This window comes from Bubalus bubalis, chromosome 16 (assembly GCF_019923935.1).
Source record: "Bubalus bubalis isolate 160015118507 breed Murrah chromosome 16, NDDB_SH_1, whole genome shotgun sequence".
NCBI lineage: Eukaryota > Metazoa > Chordata > Mammalia > Artiodactyla > Bovidae > Bubalus > Bubalus bubalis.
The window spans coordinates 52,751,199-52,769,856 of NC_059172.1; the positions used below are offsets into that span (position 1 = coordinate 52,751,199).

An 18,658-nucleotide genomic window follows, 5' to 3' on the forward strand; every position below is an offset into this window, starting at 1 on the left:
ATGCTATCTAGGTTGGTCATAACTTTCCTTCCAAGGAGAAGCCCAAACTTACAGAGATAAGGGAAGAAAGAGAAGCCCCTGAGAACAGCAGAGAAAATCAGAGGAGAACCAACAGAAGAATAATGGCAGCAAGAGAGAAAGGGAATTTGTTGTAAATACAGGGTCTGCAATGTCCAAAATGGCAGGAGTATCTCTGAAGGGAATGAGGAGACAGTATGGTTTGAGTGAAAGGGAGACACCTGGACCACAGCAGATCACGTGGGTTAAAACCAGCCATTGCTTTAACCTTGAGCAAGTTGCCTTACCTGTATGAAATCTGTTGCTTATCAAATGGCCATCATACATGGAATAAAGGACCTAATTCCAGGCTTGGCATCATGGAGCAGATAGCTGACGTTTATAAGGCACCAGGTACTGATCTAAGCATTCAACATGTATAGATTCATTTAAGCCTTATAACAACCTTGCTGTGTGCATGCTAAGTCACTTCAGTAGTGTCTGACTCTGTGCCACCCTATGCACTATAGCCTGCCAGGCTCCTCTGTTCATGGGATTCTCCAGGCAAGAATACTGGAAAGGGTTGCCACTTCCTCCTCCAGGAGATCTTCCCAATCCAGGTGTCGAACCCACATCTCTTAGGTCTCCTGCATTGGCAGGTGGGTTCTTCACCATCAGCATCACCTGGGAAACCCAACAACCTTGCTGCTGCTGCTGCTAAGTTGCTTCAGTTGTGTCTGACTCTATGTGACCCCATAGACGGCAGCCCACCAGGCTCCCCCGTCCCTGGGATTCTCCAGGCAAGAACACTGAAGTGGGTTGCCATTTCCGTCTCCAATGCATGAAAGTGAAAAGTGAAAGTGAAGTCGCTCAGTCGTGTCCAACTCTTAGCGACCCCATGGACTGCAGCCCACCAGACTCCTCCATCCATGGGATTTTCCAGGCAAGAGTACTGGAGTGGGGTGCCGTTGCCTTCTCCGAACAACCTTGCTAGTTGGGTTCTATTGTCAGCTTCAATTTGTAAATGAGGAGACACAGGTTTAGAGAGTCTAAGTAATTCCGTAACAGCTTGTGAGTGGTAGAAGCTGGTGTTTAAACCCACCCATTCTGTTCCTGGAGTCTATGCTCTTAACCACCACGTTCTGCTGAACTTCATTGAATAAATTACCCCTAAGTCCTTTCCCTTCAAGAACAAGTGAGCTAGATTAATTTTTTAAAGTAGGAAGATTAAAAGTATTTAGGCCTGGGGTGAACAAATGAAGTACTATAGGCCAAATATGGTGAGGCCCACAAGCTAATAATTTTTTTTCAAGTGGTTGAAAAAAATTTTAAATAATATTTTGAGACACGTTAAAATTATATACAATTCAAATTTTAATCTCCACAATTAAAGTTTTATTGGAACACAAGTATATCCATTCATGTGTCTCTAGACCCATTTTGTACTATAGGAGCAACGCTGAATAATTGCAAGAGAGACCCTACAGCCTCCTAACCCTAAAATATTTACTATCTGACACTTTGCAGGAAAAGTTTGCTGATCCCCTACCATAACCAAAAACTGGCGAATGAACAGAAGTAGATTTAAGAGCTTGAATTCCTCAGGAATGTTGTTGTCCTCACCCCTCCTCTCAGCGCCTGGATGGACCGCTTCCGCGCCTGCACTGCATTAGGAGGTGGGGTGGGCGTAGGGAGGAAAGAAACCTCTGACCCAGTTGCTGCTGCTGCTCCTGCTAAGTCGCTTCAGTCGTGTCCGACTCTGTGCGACCCCAGAGATGGCGTTTGTTGCATTTCCTGGGTGGAGGAGGAAGGTGAAAGGATGCTCGCTGGTGAAGATGAAGCTTTCCTTTTTCAGTCCTGAATCACAGCCAGTTGAGTTTATCCCTTTTTGGCCGTGGAATGGTAACTTTCAATGCCCATAGTAAGTTCAGACGCTCCAGTCAGGGGAGGAAAGGCCTAGCTAAGGCGCCTTAGAAGTGTCTTCTCCCAAGGCCTACATCAGGAGCCCAAAGCTTGGACATGTCCCAAACGTCTACCTGCTCCTCACTAGGGAATGACAGTGCCTCTAGGGCACTGTATGGGGTCGGGAGCCAGTTCACCTGGGTTCTAAGCTGAGATTTGTCCGCAAACCTCCAGCATGATGGCACCAAGCGGATTTCTTCCCTTCCACCTTGCTTAACATAACTAAATGGAAGTCAGATGCTCATCAGCTTTTTCAGTGTGTTCATGCATTCAGCCTATAAGGTAACAGGTAAACAAGAGGGTGATAAACATGACAGGAATATTTTTGCTTTTTTTAAAATTTTCTGAAATTGTGGCAATATATCTATGAATGCTCACTTCAGTTGTGTTTGACTCTTTGTGACCCCATGGACTATAGCCCGCCAGGCTCCTCTGCCCATGGGGACTCTCCAGGCAAGAATACTGGAATGGGTTGCCAAGCCCTTCTCCAGGGGATCTTCCTGACTCAGGAATGAAATTCCACATCACTTAGGTCCCCTGCATTCGCCAACAGGTTCTTTACCACACTAGCCCCATCTTATAAAGTAACATTTACCGTTTTAACCGTGTTTAAGGGAACAGGTCTGTGACATTAAGCACACTCACACTGGTGTATAACCATCGCCGCCATCCATCTCCACAATTATTTTGTCTTTCCCAGCTGAAACTCTGTAGCCGCTAAACAGAAACTCCCTGGTTTTCCTCCCTCCAGAGACCAACAACCATCTCTTCCTGCCACTTTGAATTAGACGTCTCTGGATATCTCAGGTAAGTGGATCCATTCATTATATGTCCTTTTGCATCTGGCTTATTTCATTTAGAATGATGTCTTTAATGTTCAGCCATGTTGTAGCACGTGTCCGTTTCTTTCCTTTTTAAGGCTTATCAAATATAAGTCTGGTATTTGATTTATATAATTTTGTTTATCCGTTCATCTGGCAGTGGACACGACAGTTTTCTGTGTTTTGGTTGCTGTGAATATAATGCTGCTATAAACATGAGCATAAAAATATCTAAGTCTTTGATTTCACTTCTTTTGGATATATATCCCAAAGCGGAATTGTTGGGTCATGGGGTAACTTTTTAATTTTTGGCGAAACCACACTGTTTCATAATGGCTGCACCATTTTGCAAGCAGCGCACAATTTCCCCACATCCTTGCCAATAATTCTTATTTTCTTTTTTGTTTTTTTATGTTTGTTTATTTTTAATGGTAGCCATCTTAATGGGTGTAAAGTGGTATTTCGTTGTAGATTTGCAATTTCCTTGGGATATTTAGCATCTTCTTGTGCGCTTATTGGCCAGTTGTATGTCTTCTTTAGAGAAATGTATCTGTTCAAGTTGTTGCCCATTTTTAAATTGGATTGTTTTTGGTGATTGTTGAGTTGTCAGAGTTCTTTCTACCTTCTGAATATTAACCTTTTATCAGACATATGACATGTAAATATTTTTTCCATTCCATGGGTTGCCTTTCACTCTGTTGATAGTGTTCTTTGTGTAAAACTCTTTAATTTTGATGTAGTCCAATTTATCTATTTTTCTTGTAGTTATTGCCTGTGTTTCTGGTATTATATCCAATAAATTATTGCCAAATCCAATGTTTTGAAGCTTTTCTCCTGTGTTTACTTCTAAGAGTTTTATGATTTTAGCTCTTACATTTAGGTCTTTATTCCATTTTGGATTGATTTTTATTTAAGGTATAAGGTAAGTGTTCAATTTCATTCTTTTGCACATGGATGTTCAGTTTCCCTAACAACATTTGTTGAAAACAGTGTCCTTTCTCCACTGAATGGTCTTGGCACTCTTATCAAAGATTTTTGACCGTATATGTAAGGGTTTATTTCTGAGTCAGCTTGAGTTTTGATATTAGCAGACATGTCTCTTCAATCAAGACCTAAGTTGTATAAACTTTCCAACAGATGATCTAATTAAAGAATCAATGCATTCACCCTATTAGAACCTTGGTTGTAGCTCATCTCGTGTTAGAATTTCAAATTCATGAATCTATATCACCACTAGTCTGTGAGTTCCCAAAGAACAAGAACTCTCTTATAACTCAAATTTAAACTTAATCTGTATGTATTGTTTGTCTGTTATGTGTCCAGTATCATGACAACAGTAATGATAAATAAACTTTATTTAAGAGCTTGCAAATTAGTAAACATATGGATTTTTTTTTGTAAGAAAAATACTCCAGAAGATACAGTAGGAGTACAAAAATGGACATGGTGACATCCAGTGTCCAGCATGGTTCAGTAGCTGTGTCTTGGAGAAGAGAGAGAACTTTCTCAGAAGTGGTCATACTTCTACTGTGTTTCGAAGAATGACTAAGAGTTTGCCTGATTTAAAAGGCAGAGGTCATAGGGACATTCAAAACAGAAGAATGTCCCACACCTGTGGATTTGGAGTGCGGGCCAGCACCACGGTCGTTGGAAGGCTGCTACATATATTACAAGGCCAAGAGGGGTGGGAGAAGAGCCTAAAGGTGTAGGCAAGTGATCAGGCCCAGAACTTAAACTTTATTGTGAGCGTGATTGGGAGGATTTACATGTCTGACCCTTAGACTTATTCTTAGCGCCTATCATTGTTTATTGAACTGATTTTAGTCTACAGAACAGTGCTTTGTGTTTCTTTTCCTTCTCAAACATTTCCTCTTTCTCTTTTTTTCTCCTTTCCTTTTTTTCCCCTTTTCTCTCTTTCTAATATGATTTTGATGGCTTCACTATTTTTTCTCAGATCAACATCTCAACTACAGAAGAATATAAACTATACAGGGGCTTGAATTTAGACAAAAAACAACAACAAAAAAGTGAACTCTTATGAGAAATCATTGAAACTACTTAGGTTAGGCTCAGCTGAACTTCCAAATGTGTTTCAAATTAGGTCGTCTCAACCATGACTGCAAGTTCAAAACATTCAAAGCAACCTTATTGGAATTGGAACAAGGCATATTTGGTTTCCTCTAAAGGATTTTTAAAAGTGGAGTTAAGAGCAGAGATCTCAAATGTAAAAATACATGAAAAGAAAGCCCGTAAGCAAATTGTCCTCATAACAAATGGCATTAAAACTTCCAAAGTCTCAAAAGCCGTGGTCTCTTAGGAACATCTCACTTGTTGGAACAAAGCCCATGCAGCGCCCTGATTTATCTGCGCAGGGCCGGTCAGGTCCAAGTGAGCCGAGGAAGCATTTGGAACCATCAAAACACATGAAAGGTCTAGGAACTCAGGTTTTGCTCTTATTTTATACAACATACAAGCAAACTTGGTATTCTATTTTCTTACCAGCACAGAGAGGAATAGTATATATAGGTCACCAAAAGAGAGATGTCTAGAAATGGGCCCAAGCTCAAGGATTCTTTTGAGGGGGAAAAAAAAAGTATTGGTTTGACAAGGAGAAGACAAAAATATTCAAAATGAAAAGCTACAAACTACAGAAGAAAACCCACATGCAACATATAAAGCATCCTTGAATTATTTAGTAAGGAAAAAGAGGCCTATAACCCTCAGGAGCCTCTGGCCCATTGCCAAAGGAAGGCACAGAATCAAAACTGATGTTCACGACTCCTTACCTTCATACGGTTATACCCGTACTTTAAAAATTTAGGCCCACAAAGTAGTAAAAATGAGCTTGTCTGGAAAACTTACTTCTGCAGAGGTGACTACCTCATTCTGCCATGGTGCCAGTTAAATGAAGCATCAGATCACCTCACCTAATATTAGCATAATTGCCTACTTAAACCAAAAACCTTTATAATTAGAGACCTTATATAATTTTCCCATAGCATAAAATATGATCTTAGTCAAGTCTCAGTCTCCTTATCTAAAAAATGATGAGGATACTAAGTATGTCATAGATCTGTTGTGAAGACAGAAAGAGACAATTAATGTATGATAACCAACAATTTACATAGTCAATACTTCATAAGTGCTAAATATGACTACTACTAGCACAACTATTGTTGATCTTTTAAAAAATTTATTTTTTGATTGTGCTGGGTCATCGTTGTTTCGTGTGGGCTTTCTCTAGTTGAGGCGAGTGGAGGCTACTCTTCTCGTGGCCATGGCTTCTCTTCTGGAGCACAGGCTCTAGGCTCAGGCTTCAGTAGTTGTAGCTCATGGGTTCAGTAGTTGCAGCTCATGAGCTCTAGAGCACAGACTCTGTAGTTGTGGTGCATGGGCTTCGTTGCTCTGTAGCATGTGGAATTTTAGTTCCGCAAGCAGGAATCAAACCTGCATTGGCAGGCAGATTCTTATCCCCTGTGCCACCAGGGAAGTCCTGTTGTTGATCTCATAGGACTGTACCTGTGTTCTTATCCTGACTCCACCATTTATGACTCAATGTACATAAGTTTGAGCAAACTCTGGGAGATAGTAAAGAACAGGGAAGCCTGGCATGCTGCAGTTTATGGGGTCCCAAAGAGTCGGACACAACTTAGTGACTGAACAATAGCAACAACCATTTATGAGCTATAAGATCTTGAAAAACTCACTCTACTACTTTCTGCTTCAGTGTTCTCATCTGAAAAATGAAAACAAGTTATGTAATATCTAGCTCAGGAAGTGCTACAAGGATTAAATGTGATACTATTAAATGAAACACACTTAAGTTAGGGCCAGGCACAGAGTAAGAATTTAAGAATTTAAATAGTATTATCTGTAATTATAATACAGAGAATTATAATACAGTCTCTTCAACTGAAGAAGCTGAAGTTGAACTGTTCTATGAAGACCTACAGAACCTTCTAGAACGAACACCAAAAAAAAACTGTCCTTTTCATTTATAGGGGACTGGAATGCAAAAGTAGGAAGTCAAATTTGACTTCCTGGAGTAACAGGCAAATTTGGCCTTGGAGTACAAAATGAAAGAGGACAAAGGCTAACAGAGTTTTGCCAAGAGAATGCACTGGTCACAGCAAACACCCTCTTCCAACAAGACGAGAAGACTACACATGGTCATCACCAGATGGTCAACACCAAAATCAGATTGACTATATTCTTTGCAGCCAAAGATGGAGAAGCTCTATACAGTCAGCAAAGACAAGACTGGGAGCTGACTGTGGCTCATATCATAAACTCCTTACTGCAAAATTTAGACTTAAAGTAGGGAAAACCACTAGATCATTCAGGTATGACAGAAATCAAATCCCTTACAATTATACAGTAGAAGTGAGAATTAGATTTAAGGGATTAGATCTGATGGACAGAGTGCCTGAAGAACTATGGATGGAAGTTTGTGACATTGTACGGGAGGCACGGATCAAGACCATCCCAAGAAAAAGAAATGCAAAAAGGCAAAATGGTTGTCTGAGGAGGCCTTACAAATAGCTGAGAAGAGAAGAGAAGCTAAAGGCAAAGGAGAAAATGAAAGATATACCTATTTGAATGCAGAGTTCCAAAGAATAGCAAGGAGAGATAATAACGCCTTTCTCAGTGATCAATGCAAAGAAATAGAGGAAAATAATAGAATGGGAAAGACTAGAGATCTCTGCAATAACATTAGAGACATCAAGGGAACTTTTCATGCAAAGATGGCCACAATAAAGGACAGAAATTGTATGAACCTAACAGAAGCAGAAGATATTAAGAAGAGGTGGCAAGAATACACAGAAGAACTATACAAAAAAGATCTTCATGACCCAGATAATCATGATGGTGTGATCACTTACCTAGAACCAGACATCGTGGAATGCAAGGCCACGTGGGCCTTAGGAAGCATCACTATCAACAAAGTTAGTGGAGGTGATGAAATTCCAGTTGAGCTGTTTCAAATCCTGAAAGATGATTCTGTGAAAGTGCTGCCTCAATATGCCAGCAAATTTGGAAAACTCAGCAATGGCCACAGGACTGGAAAAGGTCAGTTTTCATTACAATCACAAAGAATGTTCAATTGCACTCATCTCACATGCTAGCAAAGTAATGCTCAAAATTCTCCAAGCCAGGCTTCAACAGTATGTGAACCGTGAACTTCCAGATGTTCAAGCTGGATTTAGGAAAGGTGGAGGAACCAGAGATCAAATTGCCAACATCCGTTGGATCATTGAAAAAGCAAGAGAGTTCCAGAAAAACATCTACTTCTGCTTTATTGACTATGCCAAAACCTTTGACTGTGTGAATCACAACAAATTGTGGAAAATTCTTAAAGAGATGGGAGTACCAGACCACCTGACCTGAACTGCCTCCTGAGAAATCTGTATGCAGGTCAAGAAACAACAGTTAGAACCAGATATGAAACAATGGTCTGGTTCCAAATTATGAAAGGAGTACATCAAGGTTGTATATTGTCACCCTGCTTATTTACCTTACATGCAGAGTACATCATGCAAAATGCCAGGCTTGATGAAGCACAAGCTGGAATCAAGACTGCAGAGAGAAATATCAATAACCTCAGATATGCAGATGACACTACCCTTATGGCAGAAGGTGAAGAGAACTAAAGAGCCTCTAGATGAAAGTGAAAGAGGAGAGTGAAAAAGTTGGCTTAAAACTCAACATTTGGAAAACTAAGATCATGGTATCTGGTCCCATCACTTCATGGCAAATAGATGGGGAAACAGTGGAAACAGTGGCTGACTTTATTTTTTGGGCTCCAAAATCATTGCAGATGGTGATTGCAGCCATGAAATTAATAAACAAATGGGACCTAATTAAAATTAAAAGCTTCTCTACAACAAAGGAAACTATAAGCAAGGTGAAAGACAGCCTTCAGAATGGGAGAAAATAATAGCAAACGAAGCAACTGACAGCTAATCTCAAAAATGTACAAGCAACTCCTGCAGCTCAATTCCAGAAAAATAAACGACCCAATAAAAAAATGGGCCAAAGAACTAAATAGACATTTCTCCAAAGAAGACATACAGATGGCTAACAAACACATGAAAAGATGCTCAACATCACTCATTATCAGAGAAATGCAAATCAAAACCACAATGAGGTACCATTTCACGCCAGTCAGAATGGCTGCGATCCAAAAGTCTACAAGCAATAAATGCTGGAGAGGGTGTGGAGAAAAGGGAACCCTCTTACACTGTTGGTGGGAATGCAAACTAGTACAGCCACTATGGAGAACAGTGTGGAGATTCCTTAAAAAACTGGAAATAGAACTGCCTTATGACCCAGCAATCCCACTGCTGGGCATACACACCGAGGAAACCAGAATTGAAAGAGACACGTGTACCCCAGTGTTCATCGCAGCACTGTTTATAATAGCCAGGACATGGAAGCAACCTAGATGTCCATCAGCAGATGAATGGATAAGAAAGCTGTGGTACATATACACAATGGAGTATTACTCAGCCATTAAAAAGAATACATTTGAATCAGTTCTAATGAGGTGGATGAAACTGGAGCCTATTATACAGAGTGAAGTAAGCCAGAAAGAAAAACACCAATACAGTATACTAACGCATATATATGGAATTAAGAAAGATGGTAAGGATAACCCTGTATGCGAGACAGCAAAAGAGACACAGATGTGTAGAACAGTCTTTTGGACTCTGTGGGAGAGGGAGAGGGTGGGATGATTTGGGAGAATGGCATTGAAACATGTATAATATCATATATGAAACATATCGCCAGTCCAAGTTTGATGCAGGATACAGGATGCTTGGGGCTGGTGCACTGGGATGACCCAGAGGGATGGTACGGGGAGGAAGGTGGGAAGGGGGTTCACAATTGTGAACACGTGTACACCCGTGGTGGATTCATATTGATGTATGGCAAAACCAATACAATATTGTAAAGTAAAAAAAAAAACAAACCCTCAATATTAAAAAAAAAAAAAAATGACGCTTACTCCTTGGAAGGAAAGCAATGAGCAACTTAGACAACATATTAAATAGCAGAGACATTACTTTGCCAACAAAGATCTGTCTAGTCAAAGCCATAGTTTTTCCAGTAGTCATGTATGGATGTGAGAGTTGAACTGTAAAGAAAACCGAGCACTGTGGTGTTGGAGAAGACTCTTGAGAGTCCCTTGGACTGCAAGGAGATCCAACCAGTCACTCCTAAAGGAAATCAGTTCTGAGTATTCATTGGAAGGATTGATGCTGAAGCTGAAACTCCAATACTTTGGCCACTTGTGGCAAAGAACTGACTCCTTGGAAAAGACCCTGATGCTAGGAAAGATTGAAGGCAGGAGGAGAAGGGGACAACAGAGGATGAGATGGTTGGATGGCATCACCTATCAATGGACATGAGTTTGAGTAAGCTCTGGGAGTTGGTGATGGACAGGAAGGCCTGGCGTGCTGCAATCCATGGGGTTGCAAAGAGTCGGACACGACTGAGCGACTGAACTGACTGATGATTTGTAATTATTACTGCTGCCATTGTTAGACTCCATTTTCCTTTTAAGAATGCTTGTTCTCAAAGAGTAGTTTGGGTATGTGTGGTGGTCCCTTTTGCAGGCAGCCCAGGGGTCCAAACAGTTTTCATAGTAACTGTAAAATATTGTGTGTCTTTTTCACTCCTTGAATATACAGTGTGCGGTTACCCAAAACAATATGAAGTTTGATATCTTAAGTGAAATGCAGTCACACATCTGAATCACACACACATTTGCAAAACTGTGAAACAATGTTCTCTATTGTTTTTAGCAAAATATATTTTTCCAAAAATATGTTTTAGGGAAACCTATAATGGGTTTATTGTCATTATTTCTAAGTGAGTCAATCTTAATGATTAATTTTAATTTTGATTATGGTAAATATTGATAGATATAATCCACAGAAAGGAAAATTCTTCAGGTATCTCTTAGAGGGTTAAGGGTCCTGATACAGCACAGTTTGAGAACCACTGTCTTAGAACATAAAGCTTCAGAGTTGTTGACATCCTTCAAGATCACTTTCTTGAGATTTGAGTAGAGGTAGAATCAAGTCTCTGGTTTAACCAAAGTTTTTGATAATGAAACCTGTTGATAATTATAATATGTCACACTCCAAGGGTTGTAGAACTCCTATATGGGGAGGGGGCCAATGGTTATTACAATGCTTTTGTAGTTGAGTATGATTGCAGAGTCCTGTGTGGCTAACTTAACAAGACTACCCTCGACAATGTATTCAATGCTATAGATGTTTTTCAACGTTTTAAATTCCATTCCATGTGGCCAACCACTGCAGCATTGAATTCACAGGCAGTTCTCATCTGGTGATTAAGAGGAGGCACCTAGTGTTAATACTCGAGTTATGGCTTTAGAGTCCAAACCGATTCCCATCACGGGTTTTCAGTCTCAAATGTCAGGCGAGAATTCTCACCCATTTGTAAGCCACTTTAAATACGCTTCCCAGGACTTCAAGAACTAATCCCTGAAGAAACTGGGTCAGGTTCTTCCCAATCCTGTCCCCATACCACAGATAGCTAAGCTTCAGTCTTAAGGAAATACTCTGGAACACCAGGGCATACTTAAAGGAGGGAAAATAAACAGGGACAGACTTGCACAGAAGAAGACATATGTGGTCTCTCCTCCAATAAGCATTTGATACTTGAGTGTATTTCACTGGAACAAATTGGTTTAAGTATGTACGATTCCAACTTAGGGTTCCCACCATTGTTCTGATGAAAAGTTGACACCTGCTATGTTAAGACCTTTTGTCTCAGAGGCTTCAGATTTTTGCACACATATACACATGCCTATATAATGCATTTGGTTGGATTGGACTGAAATCTTCAGTAGTAATTCAAAGAGTTTGGCTTATGGGGCAATGTCACAGGTTTACATGCATTATGCAGAATTTTCTGCTAAGTGCAATCAGTTTTTGGAAATTAAATTGGTTTATTTCAATCCAATGCTTATTTGACATAAATGTCACATTTATGCTGAAGAGTCATATCATTCTTCTATTCCCACTCCAATAATGTTAATTCTTAAAGTGTTACTGTACATAGGCTGTGACTACAGGATGCCAAATATCCATCTGGAGATAAGAAACCTTTATTTTATTATCCCAATGTTCCTAAATCTAATATTTGAGAAGATGGAGTTAAATTACCTGGATGTTTAACTAGTTTCATTTATGGCTAGATGCCGCAGTGTTGTCAAAAAACAGAAATACGTGAAATAATATGAAATGAAAATCATTTTCCCCGAACTGTATGGCACCACAGAAATAAACAACCCTCCTCCAATATTTTGCTCAATTTAATAATCTCAACCAAATGTTATCAGATCAGTTTGTGTGCAGAACACAATGTGCCAAACAAAATAAATTGACTATTTTACTGTTGAAATAATGTGAAAAGAGCATGGGTTTGGGGAAAGGAGCATTGGGTTAGGTGAAGGCGGTTCAGTTCTCTCCTCCTGCAGAGAGTGTTTGAGCAGATCTGGCTGTTTCTAGCGACGGAGCAGGGACACTGGTCCTCTTATCTTTGGCTCCTCCTGTGATGCCCTCAACCCAGCCAGCCCTGTCGTTTGGAATAAAGGCATACAAGGTAGTGCTTGCTACTCACTTAGAGCAAAGGATTCTTCCTCCCTCAGTTTCCCAGCTCGTGTCTTAGCGCACACTGGAAACACTCCAGGCTTTAGGGATAATCTATTCGTTGACTCCTCCTCACCACTTTTAAAAATTTTGTAAATGTATTTATCTATTATCTTGTTTATTTAGGTGCATCAGGTCTTAGCTGTGGCATGCCGGATCTTTTGTTGCGGCACACAGACTTCTCTAGTTGCATAGCACAGGCTCTAGAGCTCATGGGCTTAGCTGCCCCATGGCATGTGGAATTTTAGTTCCCCAACCAGAGATGAAACCCACATCTCCTGCATTGCAAGGTAGATTCTTAACCACTGGACCACTAGGGCAGTCCCCTCATCACTACCTTAATGTAAGACTTGGAAATTCAAGCAGCAGAGCACCACACTACCCATACTGGATATTGATTTATCTTGTCCTGAACAAACTCAGGGAGGTAGTGACGAACAGGGAAGCCTGGCATGCTGCAGTTCATGGGGTTACAAAGAGTCAGACACGACTGAGCAACTAAACAACTACAATAGAGAAGTACCCAACTGAGATACTTCTGAGGACACAAGACTACACAACAGGAGAATAACCCCATAAAAACTGTTCAGTCTCCTGATACCTGTTGTTGAGGCTTTGAAGTATTCTGAGATTTCCATTTAATTCCATTTTTGTCCTTCTTAGAGTTTGACTTCGTTATTCCCCTGCTCTAATCAGATCTACAATATCCAAATGGAAGTTCAAAGTTAGCCATTTTTGATAAATCGGGGAAAAAAAGTCAAGTATTATCATGTTTCCAAGCTCTACTCTTTTCTCAGCTAGCAGGGCCAACTGAGCCACAAAGTGGATTTGGCTTAATGAGCCCATTAAATAATTTATGTCTGGATGGTCTTGGTCTTTGTCTCAAATGGGTGAAGATAGAAATGTAGGTGGAGCTTTGCAGATAAACAGTGCTGGTACATTGCCAAAAATAGACATACTTACTCAAACCTCCCTAATGAAATTGAAAGACAGACATGTTTTACATTTATGCAATTTAATTCAACACATAAGCCATTTAACCCGTATTTCTTGGGTGCCGAGTGTGTGTTAATTTTGGAAAATGAGAGTTAAGTAAGACTTACTTTAAGGCGCTCACAGTCTAAGTTAAAGACACAAAAACAAACATAATTTCCTACCCGTGTAGTTTATGCCTGAGATACAGGTATGCCTGCATCTTTTGGGAACATGAAGGGTGACATTTTTCTTCATTAAGATTACCATTAACAAGCACTACACACACACACACACACACACACATATATACACACACACAAATGTATATATATGGTACCCAGTAGAAATAGACTAAGAATTATGGGAGCTGCCTTGTTCCTTCCCAATTCTTCATTGCCAAGGCTGCAATGATTAATCTTGAGAAAAGCTACAGTTTAGCACCTGTTGAACCATATTAGAGGAAATCATCTGTGTTGCAAATAGAGAATATGCTAGGGAGGCTGGACTCAAATGGCTCCAGGTTTTGATATCTTTCTCCTTCTGTTTTAGCAGACAAATAATCTGTTGCAACTTTGCTGCTTCTCTTCCCTCGCTTGGCTCTGTTCCCGTGCACCATTTTGTTCTAGGGGATGCCTAAACTGATTCTGCAGCGTTAGCCAAAACAAATGAGGAGCTTGGCTCTGGGTCTGGTCGCAGCAGCTGCTATGATTGAAGTTCTCTGCACCTAAAGACAGTGGGGCAGCTTTCCGTTTGACAGATGAACACATTTTCATTACTAGAGAAACAGGAAACATGGCATACTGGGCAGAAAGGGAAAAAAAGAGAAATATTTGGGAAGTCGCTTTGTTCTTTCTTCTATCAATTGTGGTTATTGTTCAGTTAAGATGTTGGTGAGGAGGTTGACCGAGTGGGAGCCTCATACCCAAGCGTCAGGCTTCTCTTCCCTTCAGCCTGTAACTGGGAGCTGACAGCTGCGTGGTTTTCTGACCTCAGGTTACCTCAAGCAGAAAAATCCTTTTGCAGATAGGCTCTGGGAGGCCCTTTCTGCTCATGCATGCAGCAAAGGGCAGGGGGAGGCTGGGAGGTCTAGGGGAACCCAATATAAAGGAAAAGGAAAGCAACATTTGACTGTATCCATTGATTCACTCATACAGTGGAGCTGAACCGTCAAGTGGGTATTTGAAGGCCTTCAAAAAGCTACTTCCAGGGTGATTTGGAAGCTTGTGGCTGACTCAGCTGCAGGGGGACTGGATACAGGTTCTTTAGAAAATAGACCACATCTCTAGTGGGGTGACCTTACAACAGGCTTTCCTTGATCCCTTCATTCTCAGATTCTTTTTATTAAAACGGTAGCCTTCAGAGGCATGCTTGATTTCCAGGTTTTGTGTATTGAGGCTCTAGGTAAAGCCTAGTACCATCCAGTGATAATGGAAATCCAAAAAGCAGAGGAAAAGTATGGGAAGGAGAGCAGAAGAAGATAAGAAATATGTAAATCTAAGGGGTGAAGTTGCACATGAAATGGTAAAAATTTAATAAGTATTAAATAATAATAAGTATTAGGGGGTGTCTTCCGAGACGAGAGAAGTCGAGAATTGTCCCAAACACATGATTGCTGGATACTTGTTTACAATGATCACAGTACCAAAAACCTCCTGGCTACTGTGGAATCTGTTGAAGAAGTTAGCCAGTCAAGGCAGCTAATGTATGTTGATCAACTACTTACTATTTGTCAGATACTGTGCTTGGGGCTTTATATAGGTTGGCCAAAATGTTCATTCAGATTTTCCCATAAGATGTTATGGAAAAACCCAGCGAACCTTTTGGCCAACCCAATACGATGACGTACCTGCAACAGCACAGGGTGTAGGCATTCGGTACTTCGTTGTATACACAAAGAAGCTGAGACTTGGAATGTCCTAGGTCACATAGTCAAGTGACAAAGTAAGACTTGCAAGCCATTTCTTTGTACTTCCAAAGCAATCTTGGCGTTTGCAAGTTTCTTCTACCCACATAACCCTGCTCTATCTCACCTACAGCCTTGCTAACCTTTAGTATTCTTTCCTCTTTGGCCTGGACAAAGTCACCAATCTCGCTACACAAGACCCCAGACTGCTGGTAATTGGTGTGAATTGACACATGAGATGAATCCTATTTGTAATCCTTGGGTCAGGGTGGGAGGAGGGGAAGTGATTCTGCTGTCTGATTTATTTACCGAAGATTTCCCATATAGCAGGATATGCACTATACTTATGTGCTCATGACCTTGATTATTGGATTCCTTGAGGATTCACAAGGACTCTCTCACTTTCGCATTCTTGTCCCATGACATACATAATCCTTTGTCTCTGGTCTTCAGGCTAAGGACTCAGACTTGCCCATCCAAAAAATCAAGTCCCTTCCTGTCCGTTAATTCTGTTTTCATAAAAGCATTTGATAAACATAAAAGCGTTTGATGAATAACAGCTTATTAGTGGTGGTGTCTATTATGCCAGAAAGGTTAGGGTACTTAGTTGAGGTTCTGCAGTAAGGAAGTTACAAAACCAAGCAAAAAATTCAACTTTTCTGTTCCCCAGTGAACTCCTTCCTCTTATAGATCAAGATTTTAAAAAGTCACATCTCAGAGAGGTGTAAGTTTCAGTTACAGCTTCACAGGATTCCTTAGGGTTTCGCCTCAAGTTTAATTGTTCTCATGAAAGTGCTACATCTAAAATAAGCTTCTGGTAGGTTTTTTTCCCCTCTTATTTTAGTTCCTTTCTTTCTTTTTATCTCTAAATTACCCTTTTAACTTTGCTCTTGCAAATGAATTTGTTCCCAAGTGCAACCAAGGTCATTTTGTGAGAAAAGTATATGTGCAAATGTTTCCTATAAACAGAAAACTATGTGTATGAATTACTAAACTTATCAGACCTAATTTCTACATTAGTGGTACGTGATATCAGTGTCCATCTCTCAAGGCGCTGATTGTGGGAATTGTTATATATAAAGCATGCCAAATATATAGTACATATTTAGCAAATGTTAGCTTATCATTAATATTGACATGAATTTTGTGTGTGTGTGCTAAATCACTTCATTTGTGTCCTACTCGTTCTTATCCTATGGACTGTAGCCCTCCAGGCTCCTCTGTCTCTGGGATTCTCCAGGCAAGAATACCAGAGTGGGTTTCCATGCCCTCCTCCAGGGAATCTTCCTGACCCAGGGATTGAACTTGCACCTCTTATGGCTCCTGCATTGGCAGGCAGGTTCTTTACCAATAAATTGTGTAAAGAATGACATAAAAAGGGTAAAGAAAAGTACTACCACCATAACTTCTAAACCTTACTGTATACATTATTATTTTTGTACCTATGATTTCCTTGTACCATAGATTTTTGATTACAGACTAGGTTTGCTTGATGTCTATCTATCTAAAATCCATCTGTCTATCATTGGGCAGGTCAAGGTCAACTATTGTGCCTGCCATGACCACAGTCTTTTCTCAGGGAGACCTCTGCATACAGGTCTTCCCAAAGGACCAAAGGAGCATCCTGGACAGCCATATTTTCAACCCAGAGGTCCTGTGTCCAGCTTCACTAAGTCTGAATAACAGACTTGGGAGTAATCGATCCATAGACTGGTGGGTGGCCTGTGAAATCTCTCTCTGTTCAGGAATAAGCTAAACAATGAACAATCCTCTCAGTTCTGCAATGTGTTTTGGGAATTGTGGAGATTAGGCTTTTCCCAGTAAGATTTTGAAGGAGACAGAGAGAGCTCATGAAGTAGAATGAGGCCATACCCTGATGTGTGGAAACAGAAACTAAAATTTAGCTACTTCTTATGGCCGGCTCTCCACAGCCTCCAGTTAAAAATCCCACGCACTTGTGTCCCCCTCATCCCAGTGGTGAAGCGCCTCTTGAGTGGCTTTGAATTCTCAGCCGCCTTTCTCATGCCATGTCTTGGTTGGAGAGGCTTAGAGCTCCTCTCAGGTCCACCTGTTGATTTTCTTCAGCAGTCACTGCTCTATCATCAAAGGCCATATTGGTGCTGGAATTTCTCTGTGAAGCGTGCAGTCTCCCAGACAGCATATGACAAATTAGAAGACGATGCATTCTGTTTTGAACTCCTCTCAGCTCATCTGGTATTTCTGTCATGGATTCTACTATCCTGTTATCGCCAACCACAGCTGGGACATGGGCCACTTCTCAGGGACTGAAGGGCATGCCTGCTAATCTATCCCGTCTTCCTTCTTTGATCAAACTGTTCTTAAACAATGGTTCCTAGTGTTTCCACACAGTCTACCTTACTCTTCGGCTTATGGTGCGTGTAACCATGGGATTTTGTTTGTTTTGTGGTTACCTTCAAGTTTGCAGCATCCATTTGTAACTAATGCAAATCCATGTTCAAAGAATACTATATTCCTTCATAGGTAGTGCAAGTAACTTATAACAGAATATTCTCAATTCTTTCCTCCTGTCCCTTATAGCTTTGCTGTCTTTTATTTCACTTAGAGATAGACTGTAATTTCCAGACACATTGTCACTATTATTATTTTGGACAAGCTATTATCTGTTAGATCAATTAAGATTAAGAAAATATTTTACCTTCATTTATTCTTTCCCTGATATTTTTCTCTTTATGTAGGTATGGGTTTCTGATCTCTATCCTTTTTCTTCTCTCTGAGAATTTCTTTTAACATATTTTACATGGCAGATCCACTAGCAACAAATTCTCTAAATTTTTGTTTGTCTGAAAACGTCTTTATTTCTCCTTTACTTCTGAAGGATAATTTTACTAGACATGGGGATTTTTTAAAAAACACTTTCAATATTTCACTTTACTCCCCTCTTGTCTTGTTTGTGAAGAAAAGTTTCATGTAATTTTTATCCGCTTTTCCTCTGTAAGTGAGGTGAAGTTTTCCCCCTTGATTCTTTCAAGATTTTCTTTGTCTTTTTTTTTGTATTTATCATGGTTGGTGTTGTGTGAGCGTCCTAGATCTGTGGTTTGGTGCCTGTTGTTTATTGTGGAAAATGCTTGTCCAATATTATTTCAAATATTTTCTTTCTCTCTTTCCTTTCTTCCCCCTTCCTTCCCATCTTCCTTTCTCTCTTTTGTCTCCTTCTGGTATTCTCATTATGCTTCTGACATGTTTTGTAATTGTCCTACAGTTTTTGAATATTCTTTTCCACTTTTTTCTCTCTTCTCTTTCTGGTTTAATTTTTGCAGTTTGAAGTATTGACA

General features: G+C 40.3%; 1 long non-coding RNA gene across 5 annotated transcripts in view; it reads left to right on the forward strand.

Moving 5' to 3' along the window:
* Positions 1-880: 880 nt before the first annotated feature.
* LOC112579690 overlaps positions 881-18,658 on the forward strand; it is a 169,086-nt gene continuing 151,308 nt past the window's right edge. For 4 of the 5 annotated variants that reach the window (XR_006545358.2, XR_006545357.2, XR_006545360.2 and 1 more), the window contains exons 1-2: positions 881-1,918; positions 2,660-2,766. This is a non-coding gene — a long non-coding RNA (uncharacterized LOC112579690). The remainder of the gene's footprint in view (positions 1,919-2,659; positions 2,767-18,658) is intronic. The other variant, XR_006545361.2, reaches the window with a different exon arrangement.